General features: G+C 38.4%; 1 long non-coding RNA gene across 1 annotated transcript in view; it reads right to left on the bottom strand.

The window, feature by feature from the left end:
- Positions 1-12594: 12594 nt before the first annotated feature.
- Positions 12595-23328, bottom strand: part of LOC143693711 (uncharacterized) — a 31934-nt gene continuing 21200 nt past the window's right edge. Inside the window, exons 2-3 of the long non-coding RNA XR_013181649.1 lie at positions 20994-21042; positions 12595-13058 (exon numbers count right to left, since the gene is read on the bottom strand). This is a non-coding gene — a long non-coding RNA (uncharacterized LOC143693711). The remainder of the gene's footprint in view (positions 13059-20993; positions 21043-23328) is intronic.

The raw sequence follows: 23328 nt of genomic DNA, 5'->3' as shown, positions 1-23328 counted from the left end.
TGACATCATTTCATATGGTGAAATATGTGGTTACACAGAAATAGTGCTTCATTTATTCACAATGGGAAACATAATTTTCAGTTAGAAAATTTAAAAATTAACATTTCAAAAATATGTTTCAGGACTACATTCATAATCAGTACAGAAGTAATTTCTGATGCAGCCAGATCTGCTGAAAAGACCCATTTCAATCATTTTCCTGCTATGTAAAGAGTGAATTCAGTATGTACATATGATGATTAATTAGCTACATTCCAGCTGGCTATTAATTCTGTGGAGTTTGAAATAGTGAGGAAGGATTGTTGTAGGTGGACTTAAACTTTCCTTTAATATACAGTGTTGGAGACAAAATTCTGGATTTTTTTCTAAAAAGAGTATGAGCAGAATGAATATTTTGTCCCCTGTAATTAGAAGTTCACTGTTGAGTACACGATTCTCTCTCCTACTGCATTTAAAATCTTATAAAAGAAATTCAATTCACTACAAAAATAGTCTTAAGTAACATCTTGAGAGAACTATAAGCTGTTCTTCCCCATCTTCCATCTGAAAATATGGTTGGAATATAGATTTAAGCAGGATGAAGGATTAAACAAACAAAAAAATAATGAAAAGTGGAAATATACACACTCTGAAAAAGCATGGTCAATTATATTTTGCGTCGTATAAGCTTCACCCAGTCTACGTGGGTTTTAACATACTTCCATGACTTTAAATAAGAAAACATCTTAAAGCACAGCCCATGGGAAACCCAAGCTTGATTAATTTTACCTTTTAGTACAGCCTGCAGAGTGTAAAACACAGCACATCAGAATTGAATTTGTCATCTCCAGACCCCACAAGAATTTTAGGAGCTAAGTGGTTAGGAAGCATCCTGGTACTTCTCTTTGCTTTAATCATAGTAGAAGTTCCAATTTAAACATTCAGGAAATCTCCCTTATTTAAAGCAATCAACTCGTTGCTAACCGGGTCTGGCTTTACTGTGTTTAATTTTTTGGCATCATGCAAAATTTGATTGGTTACAGCCAATGCGTGAACAGGTCCTCTCCCTCCCCCTTCTCCCTGGGAAATGTAAAATATCCCCAGATCTTTGCAGCATCATTATCATCCCTGCACATCCTAGTATCTGCTCAAACCAGTGAGCTATTAGTGCAAAACCTCAATGAAAAATGCACATAATAACTAATATAGCCAAGGCAAACTTTGTTGTCTAATAGCTGTTCTATATCTTTCAGCTGCAAAAACTTAGAATCCAGTTTTTTGCCTATTTATTTAACTTTCTTGATGGTTGAGTGTGCCTCTTCTCATGTGTTTAGCTGTATATCCACAACACTTTTCTAAGATTGCATACTACTCTGGATGAAAGAAGAAAGCAGTGACTTTCCCTTCTTTGAGCTGGGGTGTTGGTATCCACAGAAATTAGGTTGCATGCTCAGAGAAGGAGCCTTTGGTAAGCCAAGAGATGGCTATCAGGTCTAACATTTTAAGATAAGCACCAACAATGGGCCACAAAATAAGATGTAACTCCAGCTAAAGGCAATTGGTTGGCTGGACCATAAGTAGAATTTAATATGCCACTTCCAGGCATATGTTATCTGATAAAGGGTCTACAGTCAAATCTCACATGGAAACCACAGAATTTTAGAAATCCAGAGAGGTGATCCAATGGAGAGTTGGTCCTCCAACTCTGCATTTCACTTACAAGACCCAGGTCTGTGGATGTGAATCCATCAGAGCTTGGGTGAGCTCATGCCAGAAGAGCTCACATTAAGGGTCAGGGAAGGATGCCCTGACCAGACAGGTTTGGACAACACCGAGCAGTAAAACAAGTTTGGGCTATCCTCTGGGCATATTTTGCCACAGGACATGGCTAAAGGTAGTGCTACAACTCACAGCTATATCCAAAAGTTCAAAATCAGGCTGCCCATTAACTTTTGTGGACAGCTGTTTGGAGCAGCAAATTCAATGTTTCACACAGGAAACCACTGATGAGGCATGCAACCAAACTATGGCAGTTTCATGTGTCCTCTTTCCTTCATGACACTTTTATTTTTAACAAGAATAAGGATTTTTAAAATTTGGTTTTTTTAAGCCATCCTCTATTGAATCCCATGGAGAGACAGATAGTGATAAGCAGACAGCGCTGCTGCTCACAGTGACCACATTATGCTTCTGTGACACCTCTTCCTTGCTGAGTCTTACTCATGTGGCAGCTAGGTTCTGGCAACTTTTTCTTTTTTTGGGGTAGGGAGGGATAATTAAACAGTTTTATTTTGTATCAAAATGTTTGGGTTTTTTTTTTTTTCCCACTTGTTTTGTTATGTTTTAATCTGACTTCCCTGATGCTGTCTAGGTAGTTGGAAAGATAGTCTCATAAGGTAGGAAAGACACTGGAGAACAGATTATCTTAGAAGTATGCTAGTTTTCTGAAGAATATTGTTTCAATTTTATACAATTAACACTAATTAGAAGTGGTCCTTAAATGCTTGAGTAGTTAGTGTTTACAGGTAAGGATTTCACTGGGTGATGTACCAATAAAAAATGAAATAGTTTCCAGATTCATACACAGTTTCTAGTACTTATAAAGTCTAGAAAAATGTGACTTGTTTCATTCCCATTTTTGAGCATACTTACAAGCTTAATGAGTAATAATCCTGAAGTACCCTTGAGAAAGAAATAATTCCATCTTCCTAAATATGTATGGATGCTTTAGAGACCAAATTTACTCCAGTAAGTTGTTGCGGTTCCCAAAAGTACTTCCAATGTAGACTTTTTAATTATGTATTTTTGTATATTTTTCCTCAACTTCATCCAGACATCTAGATCCAAATACAAAACTTAGGACCAGAAACATGGAAGCTATTTATCTAACTCTTTGAAATACTTAAACTTATGTGTTTATCTCTGAAAGCTGTGAAAACTTTCTTCTACAGGTAGTAAAACTCTCACCTTTTAGTTGCACTGGGATTGTTACAAGTGCCACAACGTATAAATGAATCACCATAATTAAAGTCAGCATAATGCATTACCCATAACATGGTAAATACTGTTGATTTATGCAAATGGTCAGATTGTAGACCCTATCTCAGGAAAAGCTTTCATATTTACTACTTTGGTTTATTTCTTCAGAGCCACTATCCCAGTCTAAAGCTAAACCATCCTTGACCCTGCCCTGAACAGGGAATCTGTGCTTATTTGATCACAACCAAAAAGCTGATGTGAAATAGCCAGAAACAGCCATTAGGCTTGTACTGAGGAGTTGATATTTCCTGGTATGAATCTGTGCTGCATTTCTCACCTTGCAGCCACTGAAAAAACAATGGTAATAAACATCTATCTAGGCAATTTTAAGATAAAATAAAGGTCTGAGATATTAGATGCAATCTCTTATGATTAATACATAAGAAGATTTATAGGTCCAAACTTCCAGCTCAGATATTACATAGAGACTCTAGAATAATATTAAGAAACATATTACCAATAACCAACTTTCAGAGAATATTGCTCTTAAAGATCCATAGAGAATAGTAAATACCATTTTAAAATTATTTTGTCATATTCTGTGCTGTACTGAAAAAGTTGTTTGACCAATTAAATAGACAACCAGTAAGACATAATACAGACAATAATCCAGAAAAGAATAACCAAGTTGAGAAAAAGCTGAGAAAGGGTTAACACAGAAAAGATCTGAAAAGATCACAACTGTAGCTGAACCATGTTATGTCGTTGGAAGGCTTACTGTAAAACTTTTAGATATTTTCTGCCTTTCTAAGGTTTCCTTAAATACATATATATATATATATATATAAACTGATTTATTTACTGTGAGTTATGAAGTAAACATAATTGAAAGAAAATGACAAAAATTCATTTTAAACACAAAATAGACTAAAATACTTTAAGCAATATTTTTTGTCATTTTTATTTAACTCTTTAGGATAACAGCAGCTTTTTCCTACTATACATGGCTGAATGTGTATTTGCTTGCTAAGAGAAGAGAGAGATTAGAAATTCTAGTAACTTAGTAGACTTGTAACTTAAGTAGCTAAGTAGACCTGTGAAATTTATTTTTCTACCTATTATATCACTGCTAGAATTAAATTTAAAAGTACCCTAACAAAATATACTTTTCCCTTTTTTTCAGATCTGTTTTTTCCTTTAGTTTCAGCCTGTTGTGGCACACTTAAAGCCAATTTTCATAGACCATGTTTAAGTTAATTGACCATGTGGAATTTTCCACTGGCTTCAGGTTGTAGCACTCAACACCTCCAAAATGCAGGCTCTGAGGGTGTTGCCTGAATAGTAATCTTCAACAGTCAGGATGCAAACTCCCTCATATAAAAAGAGAGGATTTTAAATGGATTAAATTAATGAGAAGAATCACCATCAGTGACCAAGTTTCCCAATTCCCTTAAGTGTCAGCAACAGTAAAAAATCCTGAAATCCCAGGATACCAGAGAGTGAAGAATTTCTCTAAGGAGCTGCAGACCTTGTTGCTGAAAACACTGTCAGAAACAAATGGAAGTCAGACAGGTTTGTGGAAGCAAGGCTGGGGTGGGCATTGCTTTGGAATAGAGAACAAATCCAGAAGGGGTTGTGTCCTGAACCTTTGGGGATGGCAATTTCCACGGACACTTATGTTCCCCAAAGTGTCTTTTCTGACACTGCTTTGGCCATGAGGTCTGGACTGTGTGGTTTTCCCTCTGTGTTGAATTCAGAAAGCGAAACATCCAAAAGATGGGGACACCTGAAAAATTTGTGTCAGATTTCTCTGAAGACCACCTTTGCCCAAGAGGTCCATATACTCATAATTCACTTTGTAGTAAGACAATCTTTATTAAGGTCAAAATAATGCTGGAAAAAATATAAATCTTTCTCATAGTGAGGAATAATGTCAAGCAGGGGAATAAATATAAACTGACACATAAATTGCAATCACAATATGTATATAAAATCAGCAATATAATATGATTTATGAGTACAGCCTGTGATCCAAGATGCTGGTAGGTCCAACAGGCACATATAATTATAACAAAGCCAGGTTTTCCAGAGTGGTCTATTTGGAAAACATATGTTATTATTAGGTTACTAGTGCATTCACTGGATGTAAATCAATCTCTTCACTCTATGTGCTGACAATGGCAGCTCTGGACATGATAAAATTTTATGATATCAGAGCATCAGCACTCCCACCTGCAGTTTCCATTTATTATTTGTATGTTTGGTTTCTGACCAAGACAGCTCCCAAAAATGGTAACTTTCTGCTGTGTCAGTGTAGCCTTCCCCTTATTATACAGCCTTTTCCTTTAGCCCTCACTCTATTGATTCCTGCTCTTTTGCCTGTCATTAACTTTCCGTCTATATCAGACCAAATCACAGTCAGGTTCCAAGGACTTTTACTCCTTTTTTTCATTACTGGCCAGAGAAGTTATGAAGCTGTTAGCTGACAATGAAGCATGCAGCCCTGCTATTTTACTATCATGACACCTGGAGCCCAAGGTGGGGCTGGATGGGGCTTTAAACAACCTGATTTAGTGGAATATTGGCATGGCATATTCTATGTTAGGCTTGAGAATGGCTTTGGGGAAACCCTGTGCCAACAGTCATCCAAGGCAATGATACAAATTATTTTTAAGAGGTTTTCTTTCACCAGGGCACAAACACTCAACAAGAACTAAAGTTCAGCCTGTTCTGACAATCCATTTTGCCATGATAAATGTCCTTGGCTATCCTGAGTCACGGAGTTTTGGCAGGGGGGTTGTGCTAAGGTGTGGGAACTATGTGGACATCTCTTTGTGTCTCATTTTTATAGGCTGAGTTTGCAGGCAAACCACAAAACACATCAGTTAGAAAGATTAAGCAATTTTAATTGCGATTTAGCAATTTTAGGCTTCAATGTAATCTGTACTAAAGGTTTCTTAAATCATTCTGAATTCTTGCAAGTGAAACAACTCTGTGTACAGTTCAGGGGATCAGTCATGTCACCAGTGTCACTCCAGTGTGACACAGAGGGCAAATGAGACAAGAGAGCCTCCAGCAACATCCAGGTAGTGATGAGCAGGAGGAAGCTCTCTGGTTTGTGCTCATGATTCTCAATGAGTTCATTGATTCAAACTGGAAAAGAAATAAATTTAAAAGGTCAGCCAGTGTTACTGCTTTCTTTATTGTCCCGTGTCTCTGGAGTTCTGTTATTGTCTTCATGTGTTATGGTGAATGAACTCAGTAAATGACTTATGTCATGCCGTAATTAGTGCTGCCAAAGAAGGCCAATTTAATTAAATTACAAGACAAAGACATAAAGGGGACACATCCTTCTCTAATTCAGAGCAGTTATGAATTTCATTAGTAAGGTTTGGAATGGTTTACAATTCTTTGCTTTCATTTTGAAGTTCTGGACAATATCAAAAGTCAAATGTAAAAGCCACTTTCTCATCCAAATAGACCCTCATCCCAGCTTCCAATTGCACATCAAAAGATCCCATAATTTCCTCTCAAAAAAAATTAATGTCTTAGGTGTAGAAAACATTCTTTCCCCTCCTTGTGCCCCATAATCCCTTCACTGTCTGCTCTACTGCTGGTTTCACTGCCTTCCCTGTACCTGGACCAGCTAAGCAGGGCAGGATAAACTGCAGCAGCTTTTCTTTGGGGGGCTTGATAAGTGACCTGGGAACTTCATCTGCTTTGTTTTGATCCTTTTAATTTTTTTAGAGGCTGTAGTGGATCTCCATCATATTATTTTAGGAAAAGTGTTTTATTTTTTTTGTATTTCCTCTAAAGTTTCACCAATAAAATATGTGAAAACAGGATGAATGAAGATATAAATTGAGAGAGCTTATAAAGAAAACCCTTACATGACCTCAAAAACCTTCATTTTCTCCTCCATTCCACCTTTTTTGTTGTTCCACCAAATAAAATAATTCATTTCTTTCTTCCTTGTTCCTACTTTGGAGTGCTTTTGGTTATCTTTTTTAAAGGACAGCTGTTTGTCATGCTCTGAAGGTTGCAGTTGGACTTAAGCAGCTTATCCTGCCGAATGAAATGTAAAATGAGGATTTTTTCAGTATTTTATATACTGTGATTTTGGTGGGAGGTTATTTTTTTGAAACAGTTCATAAAGTGACTGTGTTGTGACCGGAAATTATTTCTAGAAGTCAACTACTAGTTAATTTCTCCCTCCTGCTCTCATTTATATTTTCTTTATAAGTTTAGTGAAATTAATACTGCTGAAATAACATATTTTTGGCTTCACTAATAGGAACATAAGAACAAATTAACTGAAGGTCAGTGAAGTTTCACTGTGTTACCCATGGTTCTGTCAATCTTTCTAGTCTTTGGGTTTCTTTTCATTTCATTTCATTCATATTTCATTGGGGATATTGTGATTTTCTTTATATTTAAATCTTTCAGCAAAACAAGCTGAAGGCATGGGTACAAAACTTTGAGTTCAGTCTGAAAAAGGACATCTTGTTTCCATCTTTCTAATGATGATGACCTCACTCCTTTCTGTAGCTGAAAACCACATTTGTGCCTACCAATCAGTCACAGGCTTTAGGCCAAGTGTCACTCACATCTTCAGATTTTTACGCCACTAATGATCCCTAAAATCCTCTGGGGTTACAATGTTTGCACCTTCACAACTAGATAGCTAAGGAAAACCGAAGCAGGCAATGCTTGCTGAATTATTTTGGCATTTAAACTACTTTCCTGCACTGAGAGTGCAGGCATATCAATTCCACTCAGGATAAAGTTAGTAATGAAGTCGTCAGTCTTGTGTCAGTGCAATGCACCAAGCTGTCAAAACTCTGTCTGGTGTCTCTTGCTCCTCTCTGTTTTCCTTTGTCACTGCTCCTTTTTGCCTTCCAGTTTCCTTTCCACTCTGATGGTTGGGGCAGCTCAAGGTAAAGGCTGCTTCAGAGACTCCAGCTGTGCTACTGAGAGGTTTAACATCATCACAGACATAGAACTGGATGAATAAAAACATGATCACACAACAGAAATAAAAAAGGGAAAACCTATTGGAAGCTTGGAAGGTTTGTATGTGAGAGGGACGAAGGACTTGCACATTGTCCACGATTCTCATTTGGTCAAGACCTGGTCTAGACCAGGCATAGCCTCCTATGATGTTTTGTAATGCACAAAGGCACAGATGAAACTATCACTACCAACACAATCTTTTTTCTTTTTTTTTTAAAGGAAAAGCAGCACATTTGCATGCAATTTTACCTAATCCTCTGTTACAGAATTCTAAGGAGCTAATTAAAATTAACAGGAAAAAAGAAAGTAGAGGACCAAGATTTTTTTAAAAAATAGGAGGAATCTTAATTAAAAGAATTTTTGGTCACTCTGGAGTCATTTAACAGCAGCAAAAACAATTCTGTTTGGTAAATTTTAGACTTGGAGAGTTACTGTGCTTTGGGAGATGGGAAGCAAAGGAAATGACAAAATTCTGTGCTTAAAATTATGTTAAAGTAAGTGAGAAAGTCTTGAAATGAGAAAGACTCATCTTCTACCTGCCATCTCCATTGTGACTTCCTAGATATTCTCTTCTGAGAGGGAAACAAAATCCACATGGTGGCTTACCATAGCAAAAAAAAAAAAATAAAATTGACACAGACAGATACTTTGCTGTTTCCATTATATCATTAAATCCATTTAGAGCTGCTGCAACCCCCTTTGCCCAGGGAAGGATGTATTTCTCTGCAAGTCTTTTTTCCTAGCTTTATTAAACTGTGAATACTAGAATCATGCATGACCTGCAAAGGATATAGGGTCAGCTGGGTTACATCGATTTTGGTATGTGAACCAGCTGTCAAAAATGCAATAACAGTACACTCTGGGAGATTATGGAGCTGGAAAACCCCAACACAGGCAAAGCACAGAGAGTGATTTTTCAAGGAGGTGTGTGCTGTCATCGATGTCGGAGAGCGAAGCAACTAAATTCCTTCAGTGGCTTTTGAAAACATACCTTGTAGCAGCAAGACACACACAACCTTCTTAATTTAGCCATTTCATTTAAAAATGTCAACTTTTGTAGGAAGCTTTTGACACCTTCAGATTGGTGAGTAACTGAGCCCTGGTACACAAATTCTTGGTGCTTTTCAGGTCACACCAAGCACTGTCTCTAAACTATTCAGAAGTCTGTAGTACTTCTGCCACTCTAATACTGTAACACACACAGCCAACATCTCACTGCTAGTTTACCCAAAGTGTGTGACAATTTGTGATGCATTTGTAAACTGTTTTTATCAATCATACAAACCTCATGTAATTAAATTAAGAAAATTCCTCCTTCATACTTAACAATTCAGTGTAGTAATAACCATAATAATTATAACAAAGTGAAGAGTTCAGCAAAAATTAGGTGTGAAAATAGATAGTAGATGCATTAATTAGCCCAGAACAAGAAAGGCTTTTAGGGTCTTGTCACTGGCAGATCATAAAATGTCAGCCATTTATCTTCATGGAGGGAAGTGCTCCAAGTGGGTGCTGGAACTTGAAGATGACTTTTCAGAGTTCTGAGTAAGTCTTTGCAATTTGATTTTTGCTGCGCATTAACCATTGTTTCAGAATGGGTGGTGTTACTTATACCCTAAATCACCCATTTGAAATGGGGCTTGAATTTCCTAATTTGCAATCTGCTTCACCAAGCTGTTGTTTTCTGACACTCTTCTTGCAAATACAGCAACAGTAAAGACACCGAACAGCATACCTTAAGGTGTTATGCAACCTCTATTAAAATCCTGATCCTTAGGGCAGTGCATTTTCTGTACAAACACATGTATCTCACTAGCAGCTGTTCCCAACTCTATTGAAGTCTCTTATTTTCAGATTCTTCCAACTGCTTTCCCATGCCTTTCTTTTTTTTTCCCTACTGACAACCATGTCACATAAAAATGTTGTCAGATAAGCTTCTAATGGCTTTGAAATGTATCATAAGAGTGCAAAAAATCCAAAAATATTTCAAGAGACTGGCTTGTTTCTTATGTTAGTCTGGTATTTTAGGCAAACAAATTATGAAACAAAAACTGACCATGAATCTTTGAATTTTAATGTGTGAATGACAAAGTACAAACCACTACATGAAGCACATAATTTTTGAAAAAATACTTCTGCTACAAAATGGAGATAGAAAACTGTATGTAGGTAGAGATGAGTATGACGAACTAAATTTTTAATACAAAAAAAAAATGTGCGTCTTTATCAGAGTATTCAGTTAAGAAATTGCATAAATTGATAAATGAACATTGTTGCCCATTAATGATTTTTTGCTACAAAAGTAGCAGCAGGAAGAAAAATACCAAGTACTTTACCAACATCAACATGTTAGACATTTCAGGTCCTCCATTTGAGCAGCAATGAATGAATGATAATAAAACATAATCAGTCATACCAGCTACCTTGTAAATACCTTGTAGAATCAATTGCTGGAAACTCTTTGGTAAATGCTATAGACAAGAAATGTATTTGCAGAAATTAGACTGACTTACTGTTGGAAAGACAAGCTACATTTGTAGATATTCTTTTCAAAGGACCATTCAACCAGCTGTACCCTGTGCATATTCAATTAGTATATATCACTAATATGCACATATAAAAATGAGGTGTACTCTGGGGAAAAATGAAGTTATATAACATATTTGTCATTCATTTTTCTTTGTCAAAGTACTAAATGTGATTCATTCATTTTAAGGTGCTTCTCTTTGAGAGAAACATTTGGATTATTTTAGCCTATGTCTCACCAGCAGCGATATTCAGACCAGGATTTGTGAGACTGTAAAAATTATCTATGAAAAGTAAATATAATGGCAGATGAACTCATTTTACTGTACAGAAATTCTGTATTTGAAGATTTTGAGTAAAGACCCAAATATCAGAAATCGGGTTGCTATTACTGTGTGAATAATATAGAAAACATATCCAGATCATAGTGCTGTTTATCATGAAAAAGCAAGACTGATTTGAGAAACTTGAGATAGTTTCACCAAAGAACAGTGGAGATTTTTTTCCGAGTACTTTCAAACATATGTTCCTCACAAATTGGATTATGCTTCTCTTACTCTTGTCTTATTCTTTCTCTTTGTTCTCTTTTCCATTATCACAGTATCTCCACTTTCTTTACTGTCATTTTTTCAGCATTTGTGATGTATTATCATCTCCCCTCATTGATCATCACCTAGATGTAGAGCACTTGTAGCATTTTAGGAATGTCCAAAGTTTCTTGCTGTAGGAATACTCCCAGTTTCTTTCACCAAGAAAAAAACTTCAGGCCTTAACTCTGGGTTTGGCTTCCAAATCCTCTTGCCTTGTCACAGCTTTCAGACGTGCAAATATCCATGGTAAATATTTCAGTGTTTCAGTAGTGCAAATACCTATTATAAATACCACCATCACTATACATAATGATAAAAGATTGAAGTCTTTAAATAGACATGTTTCAGACTGGCCTCCAAATTACATGTCTCTGACAATATTTTTCAGCAGACAGTAAATTGAGTGAAATACATGAAGTTTTGTTGTACAGTCAGAAGTTTACTGTCCAATTATGAGACTGCTTTTGGCCAAAAAATTGTGAGAAATACAGCGTGTTAAAGCAATGAAAAGTTTTTTGCACAGGATTTTTATTTTCTGAATTCCCCCAATATTTAAAACAACCATCAAGGAAGAAGATGAAGAAAAATATTGCATTATCCTGGAAATGATACAGAGGTGTACTGAAGAAAACTTTTAAGGTTTCTTTTCTAAGTAATGTGAGATACATGGCTGAGATACAGTCCCCAGGTTCCCAGAGGAGGCCTGATCTAGTGACTGTGTGTATATCTCTTGCATCTGATTGCCTCAGCAGCATGAATGCGTTGATCTTCAAAGTTCCTGTGGGGAAGAGGAGTATTAGTGTCACTTTTTACAGAAGGGATGGTGGGGCAGAGAACACAGTGGCTCCTGGTTCACAAAACCTGCCAGTGATGGAAAAGCACCAGTCCTTCCTTCCTCTTATCCCACATCATCATTATCCTTCTCTGTGGAAGCATTTCATGCCACCATTAATCAAATCCCAAAATGGAGATGTTCCTGTGTTAAAAATGAAATATATACTTCTTTTGTGGAGGGGAAGACAGCTGAAACAGGTCTAGCACTTGCATGCCCTGCCTTGTGTCCTGGTGTAGTGCCTCTGCTGAATTGTTTCTTTTGGAGGCAGCTCTGGATCTCCTTAGCACAGAAAATCCTGTGCTAAATCCTGTGTGAGACTCCAATATGATTTGTACAAAGATGACTCTGATAAAGCAAGGAAGCTGCAGCTGCAGGTCCCAAACTTCAGGCAGTAAGTAATAGCTGCATTAGCCTTCCCTTCAGTGCTGAGCTGAGATTTACTCTAACTTAAAGTATAAGTTTCTAAAGCTACAAAGCATCCAGCAGTAGCCAGCAAAAATTTATTAAGCACATAGGTAATATGAGTAATCTTATTAACATACTTCCAGGACTAACTCTCATATTACTGAATTTACTCTATGCCAATAATACTTAAACAAAGATCTTTAGCTGATCCATCTTTTATTTTGTTTGAAAAAATAAAATGAAATTAAAAAAACACCCAAAGGACAAAGGGGAAAATAGACCCCATTATATATAGGAATTGTCACTGGTACAGTTTAAAAATAATTGAATGTGTAGCTGTGAGTATAGCCTACGATGTAAAGTAGCAGCAGGTATAATATTTCTTCTCTCCAGGGAAAACAGAAGGGTGGGCTGGAATGAAGGCAGTATATACCTGCCAGCATTTTGTTGGCACATACATATACAGAAACATCTTTTCCATCTTATTCTGAAACTGTGGTCATTTGGGAAGAGTGACTTGGCCATAAAGCAGCCCCCTGCAATAGCATGTCTTCAGAGTGGAGTTATTTTTTGACTCTTATTTCAGCTTTGCATTTTACTCCATTCGTCATGCCCACACACAGACTCTGATGCTGTCAGTCTCTGAAGGATGATGAAGTTGGAAAGAGAAGTTAGAGACAGCTTTTCACCTTCATTCAGTGTTCTCATCTTCCCTGTTTCCTGGTGAGGACCTAGTTCACAGGAATAGAGGTTTTTCAGAAACAGATAGACCTTGTAAAGGCATCACATTTGTTCCTTGGTTGTTGGCAAGTGACCTTAAGATAGTGGAGCCCTCTCCAAGGCCATGCCATGGTCATTACTAACCACTCTTTGTTGCTACAGATCCAGATAATGCCATTGATTATTTCATTATTATTTAATTGATAATTTCCTTGAAATTATTATGCATGGGCTATGTAATTCAGCCATTCAAAGGTGCTCAGGGTCTGAGACCAAATGACTTGGACTTGAGACAACTCCACATACTGCAGAGATAAAGGACTAGGTTAGGGTTGCCCTGTGAAGGACAACAGAAATACCCAAGGGAGCACCAAGCTAATGAGGATTCATTAGCCCAAAATAGCTTGGCAGTCTGGCTCCCTGCACCTCATCTCAGTAAAAGCTGGGACTCAAAGCTGGGGGTCAATATACGGCCTGACTCTGCAGCGAAGACATGCTTAATGGGGCTATTACATTTTCCACATAAGGGAAATCCACCACTATTTATATCCAGCTTAGTGCTTCGAATCCAGGCAGAATACTTCTGAAACTACATCCACCCAATATTAATAGCATCTGTCTCGCAGATTAACTATCACATTGTGTTTTTATTTAAACATCATCACTGAGCAATCACTCACTAAATTATTTAAAGGAAACAACAAAAAATTGTTTTAAGGTCACAAGAAGGATGTCAGTGAGCCAGTATTACTAAGCATTTTAAAACCTGGAAGATTTCATTTTAAGGAAGTGTAATAATGCCTTTCTTTGGCATATGTAATTCTATATTTTATATTTATGAAGATGGACATTTCTGAAGTGTTTAATGAGCAGCAATATAGTTCCTCAGTTAAAATGCAGAGCCTTATACTATTTTTAATATTATCCAGTAAGTAACTCAGTGCCATATGCCTCTGTAGTTTGACTGCCAAAGAATTCCACAAGTTGCTCTGGAGGCTGCCTCCACAGCCCAGCCAAAACCATGTTTGTGGTACAGAGCTATTGATGTCCTACCAGTGTGGAACTTAAAAATGGCCCCACAGAGGAGTTATGCAGAGGTTCTGCTAACTCCATTGAACAGGATGTGGCTTGGACCCATGTATGGAATCAGAGCAAAGCTAAAATACTAGACATGCTACACTGGAAAAAGACAGAACAATCTTGCAAACAGCGAGGTGCTTACTCCTCTGGGTTGCCAGATGACCTCTGCTCCCCAAAGCATAAGCCACATTCTTAACTTTCATGCACCATCTTAGGGTATATTAAATATTTTAGACTGGGAAATGGCAAGAGAGCCAGTCCACTTCTAACTTCTGCTGTGTCCCTCTCATCTTGGCAGGTATAGGTGACTGAGCAAGAAATGTATGCATGAAGGTTAGAGAATGGAAAAAGAAAAAAAGAAATTATCATCAACAATGAAGTGTGAATGCGAACAGAAATTGAAGAGGTCTGTTGTTTATACACATGCCTTTATTTTGTTGTCCTGCTGTGCATTAATACTGGCTATTTAGTACAACATTCACCCTTTTATATTCAGAATGCAAATCTTTACTTTTTAATTGTTTGTGATACTTGCTCAAGATTAAGCTCTCATTTTGCACTGACTGGATTGCTTCCATAAACTCTAACAAATAAGCAGTAGTATTCCCATCTTATTTTTTAACACCATGCAGAATAGTTCTGTTGTTTGGTAATCATGAGAATATGCAAAAAATTCCAGTGTTTTTATTCAGCATATGGGTACCCATTGATCACCCCAGCAATAATGGTAGTCCCAATAATCTAAAAACCAGACCCCAAGATGCATACTAGGAACTCCTTAAGGTGCAGTTCCCATGGTACTCTCATTCTGTGAGGATTGCAAAAATTAAGAGAATCATTAGAACAAGAAATTGCTACATTCCTAGATCAGTTAATTTTCTTGTAGTAATGCTGATTTGATGGTAAAAATGTGATGTGATGAGGACTCTGAGCTCAAAACCTCATGGTGTTTTTCTGACTGCAACAGCTGGTCTGTAAAAAGACAGATACTCTCTGTAGACTTTGTTTTGCTAAATGAAGACAGACAAAACTATTTTCTCCCCTTTCCATAAAGCAGCTGAACCTCTTGTGCTTAATATGACAGAAAGCAACAATTAAAATAAAATTTACCTCACACATACTCTGGTCATAGCCTATTCGGATATTTTCTATACAATTTAATATTTTCAGCCCAAAAATAATAATGGTTGAGAAGGGACATAAATGGAAACAAAGGAGCAACAAATCTGAAACAGATGTTAGGAAGCACTCCCAGCACAGAAGAGCTGATGTGCTGAAAAGCTACCTGGGGTCAGGACATTAAAAGACACCTCTCAAGAAAGCCTGTGAGGAGGAGCAGAACAATGAAGGAAGGCTTGCTTCAGATACCTCCTTGTCCTCCACACCTCTCATGCCACCGCCTCAGGGAATTCTGCTTTTTTTACACAGCACAATTCTGAGGCCCATTCAAGTCTACTCCAAAACAGAAGCAAAAACGTGAGGGAGAAATTTTGAGTGAATTTCAGGTTAAAAGACTGAGAAAGAGCAAAATCATTGTTGTGTTCTTTTGCCTCCAACAGAAATAAACACCTTTTGCCTAGAATGTGACTCTAAGGAGATTAAAACCGACCCAGTATCCATCCATGACATTAGTACTTTGTTCATGAAAGGCATGAAAGAGTTCATTTTCTCAGTCTGGAAGATGACAGGAAATTAATTTTAACCAATGTTGATGACCATGTTGGTAGCTACACAATTTATAGTAAACATTTTAGGAATGTCTCTAAAAATAACAAAATTACTACCTGTTGAATAGAACACCCACTGTGATTAGCCCCACTCAGATTGCTTAAGTTATCCTTAATAATTAGCATTTAAAGTATCCTGTAAAGTACTCTACAATCATTGGCATCATCCTTCAAAACTGTGAGAAAGACAGGCATAGCACAGGGGAAAATGAGTCAAAAAGTAACATGGATTTCTGTGTCAGAGACCTCAGCACTCAGTTCTCAATTCTCTCACTCAGACCTCTATTCCTGTACCCAGTCCTTCTCTGCCAGCCCCAGTTTGTTAGGGTTACTTTGTCAAAGAGGATATTTGCATGTTTCTATGTCCTTTTAAAAGTGGACAGAAGCCCACAGGGGAATTCATTCCCTCAGGAAACCAGAAGGTCTGTACTGAGTGATTTCAGGGGAGAATTTTCAATTCTCCACACTCCTAAATCCTGTGGAGGCTCTGCAGAGCCTGTTTGTTGATGCCCATGGGACATGTTCCAAGGACAGCAGTGATGAGGAACCAGGAGGTAAGCTCTGCATTGCTGAGTTAGTCTAAATAATGAAGCCTGAGCTACACTGCAGCACCTGTGGCACACAAATAGCTAAAAGGAATGTTCTCCATCATCAAGATCAATTTAGCACACAAGTAGCTAAAGCAGCAATGTTCTTGATCATCAGATCCAGAAGACAAAACTCAGGCAGCTCCAATCTATTGGCATTTCTAAAGCATCAGGTTCTAGTCCACCCTCACAGGTAAGTATCAGGAAAGAATGGTACTTGTTTGGGATGTGGTTTTAAACAGTTCCTGTCCAAAATTGTTTTAGTATCTCTTCATGCCTTAATGGTACAGGGAAAATATACAGAACCACTCACCACCTTCTCCTTCAGGAAGACTTGTTGAGTGTGTCACCTGCCATTGATAAAGGGGTAACTCAAAGAAGAAGCTGATTTGACAATCAGAACTGGATATCACATTTGCAATGACTTCTTTCTGCCCAGTAGATGGGTGCATGTTTCCATTACAAACACATAAAGTTTGCTTTCTTTCTGACCCAGAAATACTTTTTCTAAACTAAAAAATTCTGTGCTACAGAAGAGATGCAGCACCAGAATTCAAAGCCAAAATATTCCATGTCCACTAGGAAACCCAGTTATTTTCTTGTTGAGCTCAGGCCTCTTCAGAAAAACATTTGCATTACTCACAAATCAACAAGAGCCAGCACACTTAGAAATCAGAGTAGCTGTATCAAACCCTTCTGCATGTCCTTCCTTTTTGAGTGTCACTGCAATGACAATCCTTTGCAGCTGTCATGTGAGTGGATAACACAAATGATGCCCGGAAGGGATATGTTCTACTTATGAAATGGTAAATTTTTGGTGACAGGTTACACACATGTAGCCAGTTAAATAACAAGGGTTTGTTAAGGCAGACTATGCATATACATTTTATAATCCCACTTCAGTAACTAAATTCTGGATAACAAAATAAAAAAGCTCCTAATTTCTAAAAGCAACTCACTTCTTATGAGGAGAATTATTAATGCAGATACTGTGTGTGTGCTGCTGGCATTTTGGTGATGTATGTTCAGACTGACTTCTTCCTACCCCTTTCAGACTCTTCCTTCTGGTAGCTCATGGTCCTTCTTTGAAATCTTGTACAAGTTCCTATATCTTTAGTGTTATTGCTGGTTTGCTGGTCTGTCTTCTGAGCCATCATATGCTGACTTGTGAGGCACAGTTATTTCACAGGGATATGTTTTTACTGTTGTCATAGTGTAGCCAGTTCATATCACAATCATCACGTATTCTGCTCTTCAGGCCAATCTGTCCTGCTCTTTGGAGACATGCTTTGGTTGGGATATGCTGCTGCCTCCATCTGTCAGATGTTTTCCTGTCAAATCTCTCTGTGGTTCACATGATTTGGTTCCTCACCATATGGAGCACCTGCCAGGTGAGCCACTTAAGATTCTCATCTTGCCACTTTTCAATAAGAGCCTCCTGTTACACTGCCATTGCCTTGGACTTACATTCACCATTTGTCCTTACTCTCAGCTATGTGTAGAAATTGAATCTGGCTGATTTCAGCATGTTCAGCATGGCTACTTGATGGCTGAACTAGCTCACAGTACCATAGAATCATTTAGGTTGGAAAGTACCTCTAAGATCATCAAGTTCAACCATTAACTTAACACTGCTGTGTTCCACACTAAACCATGTCCCTAAATTCCAGATCCACACATCTCTGGAACACTCCCAGGGATAATGATTCCACCACTTCCCTGGACAGCCTGTTCCAATGCTTAATCACCCTTTCAGTGAAGAAAATTTTTTCTGATATCCAATCTAAACTTACCCTGATGCAATTTGAGACTGTTTCTTCTTGTCCTATCACTCATTACTTGGGAGGCGCTGTGCCCCACCTGGATACAACCTCCTTTCCAGGGAGTTGTGGAGAGTAATAAGATCCCCTCAAGCCTCCTTTTCTCCAGGCTAAACACCCACAGCTCCCTCAGCTGCTCCTCAAAAGACTTGTGCCCCGGACCCTTCACCATCTCCAGTGCCCTTCTCTAATGCCTCAATGTCTTGCATGTAGTGAGGGGCCCAAAACTGAAGACGGAATTAGAGAAGCATCCTATTAGTCTCTGGGGATGAACACTGGTTTTCCCCTGTTTTTCCATGGGGACTCAGGGAAAGCTGGCTTGTGATCAAACCAGAATTGGACTTGGATGATCCTTGTGGGTCCCTTCCTACTCGGGATATTCCATGACTCTATAAAACAGCCCTTTCTGATGAATTTTTTTCAGCAGTCAGTAATGTAGCGTTACCCATTATGAAAAGCTTTTGGTTTCCTTACCCCGAGTCTCAGTTGTTTGTTTTACAGATAGTTTAACTTCCAGACACTGAAGTGGTAAGTGGCTATAAATCTATAAATGTGCAGCCCTTCTCCCTGAAAGTGAGCCATGAGGATCTGTGCAGGGCATGGCAATCACTCTGAGAAATGGATATGGACAGAGGGATTTACCCCAAGATGGAATTATATCCTCAATGCCAATACACATAAGTTAAAGCTGTCGCTCCAGCGCAGTTGATGAAAAGGTGTTAGAGAGAGGAAGAGCTGAATTCCACTGTCATAAAATATATGCATGTAGGCTAGATTGAAGGCCAGTTCTTTATGAAAAATAGTGAAAAACTGTGGAAGAGCAGTGGAAAGCACAATGTATTCACAATGCTGAGGATGAATAAGCATCCCCAGAATTCCCTTGCCTTCACAGGGTACATAAATCAAGGTTGCAATTTCAACCACAAATTAATTACTTTTTTTTTTATGTCCCAAACTCCATCAAGTTGCCTGTAAATATAGTGAAGGGGAGAGAAGGATGTGGGAATAACTGGGACACGCTCTAAATAAACAAACAAATAAGCAAGCCAATAAGACTACCAAAGTAAAAACAAATTAATGTGCAATGCCTTAAATCTGCTATCTTGAGTAGGTTGATCAGTAATCTCCAGTTTTTCATGTTTGGTGCCACATGGTGTATGTAAGCCATGACAAGACTCTGAGGAATCAGGGAAGCTGGAGTCTGGCTGGCATATCAAATCATTCCTGAAGTGCCACTGCCTATGACATGAGGGATGGTTCCAATGTCTTTGCTTGCCTTCAGGACCTTTTTCTGACAGGTGCAGCCGATGAACTTCTCTTACAGCCTTCCTTGCGAGCATGAGAGCAACCCTCTGCCAGTCCAGGCTGCCAGATGACAGAGGAAGAAGGCTTTGCTCATACTCACAGGACTCAAGGCATTCTTGTGAATGGGCAGCAGGGATCTCCTCTTCTGCAGAAGAAACGGCTGAATGCTCTGATTTGCTATCACCATGGAACCAGGAACATGAAAAGCTCGAGCTTCCCAGTCTTCCTCTGTCCTGACACATGAGCTCCAGTGTCCTCTGGGCTGAGAATCACCCTGAATTGCCAGGCAAAATGCTACAGCTGGGACTGAAAATCCATTGCACCTCTGGAGTCGTTTATGTGCCCCAAATTCTGCAGTGACCTGACCAATTCAAATAGCTGTGGAGGAATAGCTCCAGCTCAAATTGTGTCTCTCATGGGGAAGGCACAGGGGCTGCTGAGCCAGGTTTGCCAGGTCAGTGGGAGTCACAGCTCTGGTCTGAGGTGGGTGGCAGGGAGCCAGCACCAGCCTCCAGGACTGTCACTCCTCTGCTCCCCATCAGTTCCCAACCTGCATCCTAGACGGAGGCAGAAATTGCTCTGATCTCTGAGAGCTAAGGCAGCTAAGGCAGACTGTGGAGAGCAGGCTTAGGTAGTGGTACGAGGAAATGATACACAGTTCAGCTGTTTAAGAGCCCTAAATAAAGGGATCAAGGTTGGGTAAGGACAGACTATAGCACTCCTCAATAGCTGGTTTAATGAATGGTTTATCTGTTCCTCAATTTCTGCTAGTTGCTGGAGTTGTGACTTAAAAAAAAAGTACAAATTGTTGACAACTATTTTGTCACTTGCTTTTTTGACAGAGACATAAAACCAAGGAATTTTTTTTGTAAAGATGGGAAGGGGAAATACTGAAATTCATTAGGTGAGTTTTTTTCTTAAAAAATCACTTCCACCAGAAGCAGAAAAGGAAGGAAAACTGTCTACATTTCCCAGCTAGGAATAATATCCATAATTACAGAAGAAATCTAGAAATAAGAGTTTGATTCTCCGCAGACTAAAACCCATTCTTGTGGTTGCAATCATAGGGAAATAATGCATACACACACACACACATCTTTCCTCACAGCCTCAGCACATCTTGGATGTGAGAAACAACATTTGTTGTTTAAATGTTTTGCAGCATTTTCCAGATGTAGGGGCTTATTTTCCCCTGTCCTTTCTGAAAGCATTCTGAATTATAATAATGGCTCATTATTTGGACAGAAAAGCACTCCTGAAGAGTGTTTTCTTTGTTTTTACTCATGAATTACTGATGAAAATGAATGGCTGACAAATTAATACTCCTGGTATTTGGGAGTAAAAAAAAATGCCTTCAACTACAAGTTTAAGATCTGCTTACATGTGTTTAGAAAGGGTATGGCTTCTCTCTACTGTTGTATACCAACCTTGGTTCAATCTTCATCACCTGCATTTGTCCTTTATGGCTCACCCACACTGAAAAAAAGAATGACAGAAAAGCCAAAAATATTGAGTGATCTGGTTAAAACTTTCTTTTTCTTTAACTGTTTAAACACAGCTTCGTATCATAGCGTGGACTAGAGATAACCTGGTTGTAGCTTTGAGGCCATAATTGAAGGTCTTTTCTACAGTAAAATACTGAATATATGCTTTATTCATACTATGGTAATAGCAGCTGCATTAACATATGTGGGTGTTGTTTAAGGACCAAACAGGTTCAATTCATGTGCTAGATGCAATGAAAATTTTTGGTAGCACAAGCATAGAGCTTATGTCAAATACACATACATATATATCATATATATTCAAATATATGACAATTTTTGATGCTGATGGTATATATTTGCAGTTGGTTTCAGTAGGAGTTACTTTTTGAAGGACCACAAAGGAGCAATAGTGAGACACTGAATTCACTTGAAGGTAAACTAATACCATACACACACATCTTTTTCTTCCTTTCCCTACTCCTGAAATTCAATAAATGACTCTTCATTAGCAGATATTAAGAACTGTTACAAAGGATGCAATCCTCTGGCAAGGCTGGCAGGTGTGCAATTGAGCCACCAAATAGCACTGAAGCAGTAATTTCTAACAGAAGGGTGGATCAGAGGCAAACTGTTGTAACAAAGGATTTAACCTTTTGAATTGTATCTCTCTCCCTTCCCAAAAATGAGCATGAAATTTAAATGAACACAAATTCACTGCTATTAATGACAAGGTTTGGAAAAATTCTGAACATTTTTTTGTTTTGTTTTTAGCCTTTGCATTTATCACAAGTTTATATTTCCCATGGTGAGATTTATTCCTTCCCCTATAAATAAAATACCATGGTAAAGAAAGAGGAAAAGAAAGAAAGAAAAAAGTTTCCTGGACTTCTCCTGGTATTCCCAGAGGACATCTCAGCATCAACTGGAAAGTTTCACAAGCTGTCCATGGACATCAGAGAGTAAAGGCTCATTTGAGCTGTGGCTTTGGTGAGTCAATCTGCTCACACTTCATCAGGAGTGCCAGGGGATCCTGATAAAATCATAATGATGCTGTGCACTGGGTAGAGGAGAGCATAAATAAGCTACTTAATTCCATTTGTTTTAGCATTTCTTTATATCCATATGCTTGAATCATATCACCTTTGTACTCAGAGAGTTCTGCTGAATTGGATTAGGTAATATATTGAAAGCTGTATTTCTTGAAGTGACTTTGGGTTTTGTGTGTATGTGTGTGTGTGTGCATTATTTCTCTGTGACTGTGTTTTTGTATATTCAGAAGACAAACGATGCTTCTCCCAGTCACTTTGCTAGAAAGCAAGGTCAGCCCCTGAGAGTCACTTACTATAAAAGCTTGCGATGAATAGACAAATTTAAGTGTAAAAATACTAGGTGTATTATGGAAGAGATATTAATTACCATTTTATTTTGATGCAACAAAGAGCACTAAGTAAGCAGTCAACAGGCAGAGCATGGCTCTGTATTAAATCAAAGCTTTGTGGTAACTATTCTTTCCCATTGGAGAGGACACACAGACAGCCACCAGCCCTCATGCTGCTCTGAGCTGCTGAGGAGGGAGCAGCATGGGACACACGACACATCTCTAAATGCACAGACTACTGATACAACTTGCTTCAGCTGCAGAGAAAGGTATCTGACTTTTTTTGTCATGCCTAGGATGATGATTATTGACGGTAAAATCCCAAATAACCTGAAGAACACCACCCCAGGGCAAGATTGTGTCCTTCAGCACCACGAGCAATGTTCCTCTTAACAGGCATAGCATAGTGATATGTTGTCCATACTTCTTACACTGAATAAGCAAGCTCATCATGGAATGCTTGTTTTTCTGAGATATCTGTTAAGTATCTGCTGTTCTTTCAGTACATGCTGGTGAACTAATAGTAGTAACTGCGATTTCCTTGTCTTTGTTGCTGGCAACCAAGATGCTTCCATACAGTCAGGTGGGATACTGTACCTGATGGCTTATATACTAAATAAATATCTGCAGAGCCAATACCCTGGACATTGTTCATTATTATCATTTACTTGGCCCAAGTTTTTTTGTGTATTATTTCATAAATGCATAATATACAACTGCCCACTGCACGGCTCTGGCCCATGTCTTTGCCACATCCTGGCGAGCTGCTCTTTCCTCCCATGCAGTGCATACCCAAGCAGTGTGGTCAGTGAGAGGGAGCAAGGGTCAGGCATATTGCCCATGGTCCATATACTTGGAACTGGCACTAACCTTGGGAAACAGAGGAAAGGGAAAAAA

The sequence above is a fragment of the Agelaius phoeniceus genome, chromosome 3, assembly GCF_051311805.1.
Source record: "Agelaius phoeniceus isolate bAgePho1 chromosome 3, bAgePho1.hap1, whole genome shotgun sequence".
In the NCBI taxonomy this organism is placed as follows: Eukaryota; Metazoa; Chordata; class Aves; order Passeriformes; family Icteridae; genus Agelaius; species Agelaius phoeniceus.
The sequence above is the reverse complement of the archived record's forward strand: the minus strand, read 5'-3'. Positions and strand labels throughout refer to the sequence as shown.